The sequence below is a fragment of the Spea bombifrons genome, chromosome 1 (assembly GCF_027358695.1).
Source record: "Spea bombifrons isolate aSpeBom1 chromosome 1, aSpeBom1.2.pri, whole genome shotgun sequence".
NCBI classification, from domain to species: domain Eukaryota; kingdom Metazoa; phylum Chordata; class Amphibia; order Anura; family Pelobatidae; genus Spea; species Spea bombifrons.
In genome coordinates this window covers 75,295,139-75,306,219 of record NC_071087.1, presented here as the reverse complement: position 1 = coordinate 75,306,219, position 11,081 = coordinate 75,295,139, and the positions used below count along the sequence as shown (strand labels likewise).

The 11,081-nt window shown below is 44.0% G+C and overlaps 1 long non-coding RNA gene across 1 annotated transcript; it reads right to left on the bottom strand.

The window, feature by feature from the left end:
* Positions 1–1,194: 1,194 nt before the first annotated feature.
* On the bottom strand, positions 1,195–2,075 carry LOC128491692 (uncharacterized). Its single transcript, XR_008354037.1, has 2 exons — positions 1,862–2,075; positions 1,195–1,767 (listed from the first exon to the last, which is right to left on the bottom strand). It is a non-coding gene; the product is annotated as an uncharacterized LOC128491692 (long non-coding RNA).
* Positions 2,076–11,081: the final 9,006 nt, after the last annotated feature.

Genomic DNA, 11,081 nt, shown 5'->3' with positions numbered 1-11,081 from the left:
AAGGAGTTAACGCTGCACTGACGCTCTCATGGAGCGATCAGGCAGCAGGGGGGTGTTGGATCAGGTCCCCACACTTGTGTGGGGACCCATTCAACACCCCCCCTTCCCTGAAGCTGCCTGTGGCAGCTGAAACCGTGATTGCAGATTTTTCTGCAATCGCTGTTTCTGCCTACAAAATCACTCCGTGGGAGTGATCGTAGGCTTGGGGGCGTGTTTAGACAGGCTGTGCTGTCTGCCCAGGAGTCCTGGGCAGACAGCAGCAGCAGCGCCCCCACGATCACCGCGATTGTGGTGATGTGGGGGCGTTTTTTGGAGGAGACGTACCTGGTACGTCCCGGTCTACCGGTGACTGTTAACCAGGAAGTACCAGGTACGTCCCGGTACGGAAGGGGTTAATAATCGATTAGTTGGCCGATTATTTTTTCGATTAATCGGATAAAAAAATACATTATTTTAAATTGAAGAAAAATTGCAATAAAAAACGTACAATTTACACTTTCATCTCTTTATTGCAATGGCCTCTCTCTATTCACCTTCTTATTTTACTGACATAATAATAAAAGCTACAAGAACCCAAACACAGTGTTTCTCAAACTAGGTTTTAATACAAAGTTATTAGTAAATATTAATTCATATGTTAACTATTTTTCATATTTAATAAAAACTGAGAAAAAAGCCTTGTTTAATTTTTTTTTTTACCAAACTGCCCCCAGTTATGCACATCTGACCCCCAGCTTGCCACTCTGCCCCCATATATGCCTTATACCTCTTATATGCCAGATTCCAATGTGCCCCCTGATATGCCACTGTGCCCCCTGATACGCCTTATACTCCTTATATACCCCCTATATGCCACTGAGCCCCCTGATATACCTTTTACCCCCAGATATGTTTCTGCCTCCCTGATATGCCTAATATCCAGGGCCGGCCTTTGGGGTGTGCGACCGCACAGGGCGCCACACTCCAGGGGGCGCCGCCGCGCGGTCCGACGCCACCGCGGGGTACCTAGCGGGGGCGGGGGGGGCGGTCCGCACCGGGTGCCGCTCATAAGGGGGGCACCCGGCACCCCTCCAGAGACGGACAGCAATGTCCGCCGCTGGAGGAGCAGGCTCGCAAGGGAGCGGTGTCGGAGGTCTTTAACCCCTTTGTGACAAAGGCTGATTCTATTTTTTGTACCCTTCGTGACAATGGCTGTTTTATCGTTTCTGCGGTGTTTGTGTTTAGCTGTAATTTTCTCTTAACCCATTTACTAAACCCACACAAGTTATATATTGTTTTTTTCAGGACAAGAAGGGCTTTCTTCAGACACCATAATTTTTTATATATGATGTAATTTCCTATAATAAAAATAATAAAATATGACGAAAAATTGAAAAAAAAAACAAATTTTCTCACTTTTATTTGAAAAATCTTTTATTCATCATAAAAAACTACTGAAAAAACCTGCTAAATAGATTCTACTATTTGTCCCGAGTTTAGAAATACCCAATGTTTTTATGTTTTTTTGCTTTCTTCTACACATTATGGGGCAATAAGTACAAGTAGCGTTTTGCTAATTCAAAACCATTTTTCTCTGAATCTGGTAATTCTGTCTCCATGTGGTATTTGGGGCATCTTTGAAGCCAGCAAATTAAATTTACCCCACCAAACCATATATTTTTGAAAACTAGACACCCCAGGGTATTTTAGATGCTGATAGTTTAACCCTTTCCATGCACTAATCCTACCACCAACCCTTGTCAAAGTTTGTGATAGTAATTGTTTTTGCTGTTTTTTTCACATACTTTGTACTTCAGTTGTGAAATTACAGCTCCTGGTATGCTGTTGCTGTCACACAACACCCCGATATGTGTTCAGCAACATCTCCTGAGTACATTGATACCCCACATGCATGGGTTTGTCAGATTGTTTGGGGCCAAAAGGGCCACATTTGGAACATGCCTCCTCAGCCGTATACCGCTGCATGGTAACAATTGCAGCAAAAATAGTGGGGAAGGAAAGGGTTAATGGCTCTAATAAAAAAATATTAAAAAAAACCTAAAAAAATGTAAAAAAAAAGTAAAAAAAAATGTAAAAAAAAAAAGAACCCCTATGCCACTATGCAAGATCACTGTTTATGCAGTGATCAATGGCAATGAAGGGGTTAATATTAAATGGGTGGCTCTTATAAGAGCCTTTGGATCAATATATATATATATATATATATATTATTGAAAATACCTGAAATAGCATAAAACACACTGATCTGTCTCTCTCCCTCACTAGAAGCAAGTGAAGGAGGGAGGCAGATCCAATACTGATCAAAGGCAATGTTTAGAAAACATTGCCTTTGATTTAGGAAATCATGATCACTCTTATGAGTGATCTGACCACCAGGGGTGTTATTCACTGGATGTCCATGACATCCAGCAACACCCCCCCCGATGATGACAGCAGGCTCCGCCCCCCGGCTTGATGGGCGCCGCCATCTTGAAACACCGCGTGTGTTTCGAAGACGCCGGCACCGGGAAGGTAAGTTGAGCATTTAGGAAGCGATCGCGAGTCGCTTCCTTTGCTAAACAGGTGTTGCAAAGATGCCTCGATACTGAGGCATCTTAGCAACACCAGCTAAGCAAAGGAAGCGACTCCCGATCGCTTCCTAAACCCGTTTTTCGGCGGCGGGCGCCGCCATGTTTGAAAGACGTGCAGTCTTTCAAACATGTTTTTTTATTTGCTCCTAGGAGCGATCGGGAGGGGGGGCGGGAATGTTTTTTTTGGTGTTGCTCAATGCCTCGATGTCGAGGCATTAGAGCAACACCGTTTGAGTGAAAAAATCGATCACGGATCGATTTTTTCACCCGTTTAAAGACGTGCCGGTCCTGGCACGTCAATTGTCATAATCGTCACGATTTTCGGTGACGTGCCCGGACCGGCAATTGTCATCAAGGGGTTAACAGACCTCCGGCTCCCTTGAGTGATTTTAAGCCGGTTCAAGGATCTCCCTTGAACCCGTCTTAAAATCACTCAAGGGAGCCGGAGGTCTGTTGAAGACCTCCGATACCGCTCCCTTGTGATCCGCGCGGCAACAGCTGCTGTGCGCCGGGGTTTGTTGTCAGATCCCGGCGCACAACACTGAAGCCGCGCCCACCGCTGTCCGTGCCCTCTGACCCGGAAGAAGACAGAAGAACTGAAGAAGAGGAGCGAAGAGAAGGAAGAGGAGCTGTAAGGAGAAAAGAGGAAAGGTAGGAAAACATTCAGTGAGAGTGGATTGGTATATATGTGTGTGGATTAATATATATGTGTGGATTAGTATATATGTGTGGATTGGTATATATGTGTGGATTGGTATATATGTGTGGACTGGTATGTGTGTGGATTGGTATGTGTGTGGAATGGTATGTGTGTGGATTTGTAAGTGTGGATTAGTATATATATGTGTGGATTAGTATATATATGTGTGGGTTGGTATATATATGTGTGGATTGGTATACATATGTGTGGATTGGTATATGTGTGGATTGGTGTATACGTGTGGATTGGTGTATGCGTGTGGATTGGTGTATACGTGTGGATTGGTAAGTGTGTGAGAGTGATGGGTGTTATGCTGTACCATTTCCGATGTCTTTTTCATGCTCTAAAAGTACATCATTACTCCCATCATTCTATACTGTTCCATACAGTGGCAGAGGTGGGAGGCAGAGGCCTTACACCCCCACTGCAGGACTCCTGAAAGGTAAGTGAACTTCAAAGAGGGAAAGGGTAGATAGTTAGGAGGGGGTAGATAGGGAGAAGGGAGTGAGACAGGGGAAAGGGGGTAGATAGGGAGAAGGGAGTGAGAAGGGGTAGATAGGGCAGAAGGGAGTGAGAAGGGGTAGATAGGGCAATCATACTCCTATCATGCCAAGTCTGCGAGTACATCCTGGAATCTGGGTATGCCTGGGCATGATAGGAATGTGATTGCTGTTAATCATATATATATATATATATATATATATATATATATATATTTATATATATATAATATTGTTATGTAATTGTTTTGTCCTATTTTGGTGTGTTACTTACTTTAAATAAAAGTGTTAGATTTTGTTATGGTGTGTGGGGGGGTCATATTCGGTTTTGGCCAGGTAAATGCTGCACTTTCGGTTACAGTCCAGAATTTGTTTCGGTGCATCCCTACTACTAAGCCAGACAATGAAGTGGTAGGCCTACACCACATCAATGTTTGGCGTAGTATATAGTGATTGGGGTTTTGTTACAAGTTTTGTTACAAGTTTTTATTCCTTTCTTTTTTGGGATGGGGGGGCGCCAGAGGAGTAGTCCGCACAGGGCGCCAGAACACCTAAGGCCGGCTCTGCTAATATCCATATGCCTTATACCCCCTATATGCCCTAAAAATTCATAATACCCCCCATACACCACTATAACTCACCCATACACCACTCTGGCTCCTCCCCCTCCCATACACCACTCTGGCTCCTCCCCCTCCCATACACCACTCTGGCTCCTCCCCCTCTCATACTCCACTCTGCCTCCTCCCCCGCCCATACATCACTTTGGCTCCTCCCCTCCTATACATCACTTTGCCTCCTCCCCCTCCCATATACCACTCTGCCTCCTCCCCTCCCATACATCACTTTGGCTCCTCCCCCTCCCATACTCCACTCTGGCTCCTCCCATACTCCACTCTGCCTCCTCCCACTCCCATACATCACGTTGGCTCCTCCCCCTCCCATACATCACTTTGCCTCCTCCCCCCTCCCATACTCCACTCTGCCTCCCCCCCTCCCATACTCCACTCTGCCTCCTGTGAACCTCCGTTTCTGACAAAACACCAGGGAGCCGGGTAGAGAGGCAGAGTGGCGTATGAGAGGGGGAGGAGCCAGAGTGGTGTATTGGAGGGTGGCTCCCATACACCCCTCTGACTCCTCCCCCCTCCCATACACCGTTCTGCCTCTCTACCCGGCTCCGTTACTGAAGGCACTTTCACTGCAGCTTCATAGAAGCCACAGTGTAAGTGAAGGGCAGTAACGGAGTCTGTCTGTGAGATGCAGACCCTCACCGGCTGTCAGAGAGGATGATTCTCTGTCAGCCGGTGGGGGTCTGCATCGCACAGACAGACTCCGTTACTCACCTTCACTTACACTGAGGCTTCTATGAAGCTGCAGGGAAAGTGCCTGTCAGTAACGGTGCCGGGTAGAGAGGCAGAGTGATGTAAAAATCATAGTTTTTATTAAATATAAAAAAATTGTTTACATGTGAATTAATATTTACCAGTAAAACTTTTTCCCATAGGGTAGTCTTATATTCAGGCTTTGTTCTTTTTTTTTTTTTCTAAATTCATATTCAAATTTTAGGGGTTCGTCTTATAATCAGGGTAGTCTTGCGCAAATACGGTTGTTGTTTTTGTAAAAAAAGCCCTTATATTCCATAGCCCTAGCACTACATGAAACATTTTTAACACCCCTGACACCTTAAGCCAGAAGTATTAAAAATACTACCCTATTAGGTATTATGTAAGAGATGGCTGTGGCTCTCTAAAACATAAAAAAAATATATGTATATGGGGTAATCTGTAATTAAGGAATGTTGCCGAATAGAAATTGTAATTGTGTATCCGTGGCACCTAGTGTTCAGAATGAAAAGTTCTATTTTAATGCCTCTATGATTTTTAACAAAAGCACTTATTTTCAATAAAAAATATGTATAATTTGTGAGGGTAAAAATACAAAAAGAGGAGTCTTAATTGAATGAAGATATTTTGCAAAAAACATACGGTACGTAGGGCAGTATCGTCTTAACTCATGGGCACACTGGGCACGTGCCCAGGGCCCCCGTGGTGAATAACATTGCTACCAGCAAAAGGAGAAAAAGCAGAAGAGGAATAGGGGATCCTCAAACTAAATAAATCAAGGACTAAATAAATGTCTTATTTAGTCATTGATCTTGTCTTAGACTCAGGAAAGCTTCATGCCCATCACATGAATGTTTAAATGCCCTTGCTGTATTAGCCTCTACCACTTCTGTTGGGAGGTAGTTATAGTTTAGTAGGTTGAAAAAAGACTTCAGTCCATCAAGTTTAACCTTTCACACACACCGAGTTCTAAAGTTGATCCAAAAGAAGGCAAAAGAAGCCCTGCTTGGGACAATTACCAATTATGCCACAGGGGAAAAAATTCTTTCTTGATTCTATAGTGGCAATCAGACTACGCCCTGGATCAACTTTCTAATACGATTGTACTTTTAGCAGTTGTAGCCCTTTATGTTATGCTTGACCAGAAAAGCATCCAGACCTTAAGTAATTAAGTTAAGTAATACAACATCCTTAGGCAGAGAGTTCCATGCTGATGGTGAAATCTCCTTTCCTCAAGTCTCAACTGATGACCTGTGTCTTATGTACAGACCTCTTGGTGAACACATGACTAGAGAGCTGTTTATATGTATGTATTTGTACAATGTGATCAAATCCCCTCTTAGACAGTTCAGTTTTTCTAGTCGTTCTTCATAACTAAATTTCTCCACTCCTCGAATTAACTTTGTAGCCCGTAAGTTTTACATAAGGTTTATGTAGTGCTGAATTGCAAATCAGCAGGTAGTGGCTCTTCTTTGTTATATACAGATGAAAAAAGGCATTTAGTATTGCTGCCTTTTCCTGATCCTCACTAATTAACTTACCATCTCCAGATTTCAAAACACCTACATTGTCACTCCTAAATTTTGTGGCATTAATGTGCTTAAAAAATCTTTTTGGATTTGTTTTGTTCTCCTTGGCTATCATCTTCTCATTGTAGGGCTGCAACTAACGATTATTTTCATAATCGATTAGTTGGCCGATTATTTTTTCGATTAAAAAAATAAATGTAATTTTTTCGTTTATTTAAAATAATTTAATGAACAAACTGGATGTTAAAAACAAACAGCAGAATAAAAAAACTTTGAGAAAAATGCATTTCTTGTTTTTATTTGCCAACCTGCCCCCCCCTTTATGCACATCTGAGCCCAGGCTTGCCACCCTGCCTCCCAGATATGCCTTATACCCCCAGATATACTACTCCACCCTCCCCAGATATGCCTTATATCCCCTATATGCCTTATAACCCCCTGATATGCCACTGTGCCCTCCCCAGATATGCCTTATATCCCATATATGCCTTATCTTCCCCTGATATGCCTCTCTGCCCCCAGATATGCCTTATACCCCCCTATATGCCAAAGTGCCCTCTGATATGCCTTATACCACAGATATGCCATTCTGCCCCCCAAATATGCCTTATACCCCTATATATGCCCCTCTGCCCCCAGTTATGCCTTATACCACAGATATGCCACTATGCCCCCCAAAATATGCCTTATAACCCCTGATATGCCACTCTGCCTCCCCCCCCGGGACTTACCCCCCGTGCTCCAGACCTGGTGTCTAGTAGGGGCAGCCGGAGAACATCTGCGCGATCCGCACAGACAAACCTCTGCTGCTGGCCGTCACTTTTGCTGGAGCTTCTATGACTGAGCTCCATCATAGAAGTCCCAGCGTTAGTGCCGGCAGTAGCGGAGGTTGTCTGCGCATATATCGCGCAGACACCCCCGGCTGCCAGAGAGGGAGATCTAGATTCCTGCAGCGCTGCGGGGTATCCACCTCTCTGGCAGCTGCCGAACGTTGCGCTCTGCTGCTGCTGCTTCCGCCGGGGCTTCTTTGGTGGAGCACCGGAAGGCCATGTCACGCTGGTGCTCCATCATAGAAGCCCTGGTGGAAGTGGAGGACAGTAGCGGAGGATGTCTGTGTGCATCGCACAGACACCCAACGGCTGTCAGAGAGGAGGATCCGGGTCCCCTTCAGCGCTGTGGGGGATCTGGATCTTAGTGTTATTATCCAACCTCTATTTGAGGTCAGATTATAAAACAAGGGGTATTTTTCTGAGCTTTTGCTCTGGAAAAACCCTCATCTTATATTCGATAAAATCGATTCAACTAATCGATAATGAAATTTGTTGGCAACTATATTCATTATTGATTATTATCGATTCGTTGTTGCAGCCCTCTCATTGTTAAATTTAGCCAGTCTAATAGCCCTTTTGTATGCTCTGTTGGCATCTTTATACTTGACATATGATGCCACTGAGCCCTCTGACAGTTTAAATGCCTATTTCTTTTTCGCATTACCTGACTAACACTTTTATTCATCCACATTGGTTTTAGTTTCTTTCTTGTGGATTCACTTCCTAATGGTACATGTGTAGAAATTGTTCGATTCATTTAACCATCCTCTCAGTAAAGTACAAATTCCTTACATTTTCGACTGACCTCTTGTGTTTACATTCCTCCTCCTTTGAAGTAAACTTCCCTCCTGTACTTTAAGTATTTTAATGTGTCTATCACGTCTCCTCTTTCTCTACTTTTATCCAACCTATACATTTTGTGTTCCCTTAATCTTTCATCCTTTTTATCTTGCAAACCATTTTGGAAGCCCTCTTCTGAACTCTCTCCAAAATTTCAATATGCTTGCGGAGATGAGGTCTCCAGAACTGTACACAATACTCTAGGTTCGGACAGAACCACCTCCCTCTTCCTGCCTCTACTGTCTTTCAACCTGTGTGCTGCATATACCGTATTATAAGACGACCCTGATTATAAGACGACCCCCCAAATCTGAATATTAATTTAGGAAAAAAAGAAAAAGCCTGAATATAAGACGACCCTATAGGAAAAAAAGGTTTACCAGTAAATGTTAATCTAAACTATTTTTTTAAATAAAAGCTATGATTGAGAAAAATATTTTGGTTTTATTTCCTTCTATTTTCCAACCGGCCCCCCAGTTATGCACATCTGCCCCAGAAATGCCTTATACCCCCTATATGCCACTGTGCCCCATGATATGCCTTTTAACCCTCTAAGGCATTCAGGAGGCAGAGTGGCATTAAGGGGGTTAAAAGGCATTTCACAGAGCACTCTGCCTCCAGAAATGCCTTATGCCCCCATTTAACACTCTCCCCCCTCCCTCCCTCCTCCAAACTTACCGGTGCTTCTGACTTCCCTGTCATGTAGCCGGGGCAGCGTGTAGATCCCACGCACTTACGCTGCAGCCGGAAGGAGGTGTGGCTAGCAGCGGGGGTTGTCTGCGAATTGCGTAGACATCTACACGCTGCCCCAGCTACAGACCGGGGACTCAGAGGTACCAGCAAATGCGGTATATATATATATCTCCTAATTCATACATGCAACAGTATGGGGGGCTAGCAGTGTTCCCTTATAGCACCCACTAATTTAAATGCATGTTACTAATACTCAACTCAATAAGAATGTCTGTTTCTTTTTACTCCAAATAGGACTAGTGTAGGAAATAAAGACATATCTGTGTTTCTGACTGGCCGTGAATTAAAATGTCTAATTTAATTGCTCTTACCATCCTGTCTGCCATGCACAGGTAAAACCTCCAAAAAAAGAAACATTGGATGCCGTCTGCTGCGGTTCCTTACGTCCTTTACTGGTGCTCCTTGTTCTGTATGAAGCCTCCTTATTATAGTGCACCGTCTTATGTTCTAATTGGGTAAAGACAATAACGAGGTGGGATTTTTGAAAAGGGGCATCTTATCTGTGCCTTTTCAAGAATGGAACAAATGGTGGCTGCTGTTAATGGAAGATTTTCAGAGGGTTTTTAAATAAGATACTTCAATCCAGTCAATCATCCTTGTAGTCTGTGATGAGTACAGAGACTTGAAAAAAAAATTATATATTTTATTGTCGTCCCCCTCCCATACACCACTCTGGCTCCTCCCCCTCCCATACACCACTCTGGCCCCTCCCCCCTCCCATACTCCACTCTGCCTCCTTCCCCTCCCATACTCCACTCTGCCTCCTCCCCCCTCCCATACTCCACTCTGCCTCCTGTCAGCAACGGAGGTTCACAAGGGAGCCGGGTAGAGAGGCAGAGTGGGTGGCTCCCATTCACCCCTCTGACTCCTCCCCCCTCCCATACACCACTGTGCCTCTCTCCCGACTCCCTGGTATTTTGTGAACCTCCGTTGCTGACAGGCACTTTCACTACAGCTTCATAGAAGCCTCAGCGTAAGTGAAGGGCAGTAACGGAGGCTGTCTGTGCGATGCAGACCCCCACGGGCTGACAGAGAGGATGATCCTGTGCAGGAGACCTTGATTCTCTGTCAGCCGGTGGGGGTCTGCACGATGTGCACAGACAGCCTCCGTTACTCAACTTCACTTACGCTGAGGCTTCTGTGAAAGTGCCTGTCAGCAACAGAGGTTCACAAAACACCAGGGAGTCGGGAGAGAGGCAGAGTGATGTATGGGAGGGGGAGGAGTCAGAGGGGTGAATGGGAGCCACCCTCCCATACACCACTCTGCCTCTCTACCCGGCTGAGTACAGCACCTTTGCACCAAATACAGAAAACATATGTCGCTGGGGTTGTAGTTTTATACAACAAAGGTACGCAAAACAGTTTAAACAAGAACATCCAAGTAACATCCAACTGAATAGTTTTGACAATGAAATCCAACTCAATGTATGATTAGATGCCAATGTGCACATTTATCTGCTCCAAAAATACACATTCAATGGCAGAGAACAAAAGAATCAGTAATCGATAGAATTAGTGTAGATGTTTACATTGCCTGTGATGCTTTAGACCAGGGCACTAATATTATTCTAATTTCTTTTTCAGCCCTGCTATGTGTGTCCTCCAATTATGTGTGTTCTAAGTAATATTTTGAAGGGTTTTATGGTAAGTCCACATTAGCCACGCTTTATACAGGGCCAAGCTTTATTTCCATGTGAAAATCACTGGGGTTGTCTATAATGTTTAGTGAAGCTGGTGTATTGAAATGTTTAACATTCCTGCTATAATATATCCTATATCATATTGTAAATTACTTAAATTCCACATTAGCATTTATGTTACTGTTAATGCTTTGTAGATATGTTTGTATGGAGCCTATATCATGAGTCACACTAGGAAAAGAGTTTCATCCCTTTGTATAAACTAAATTAATTATGTAAGATAAAAATGCTTCTCTTAAGCTTACTTGTACCTAAACGATGCATTGGTGTCATGCTCTGCCAAAGTGTGTGTATCTGTTGACTTGACGCACAAAAC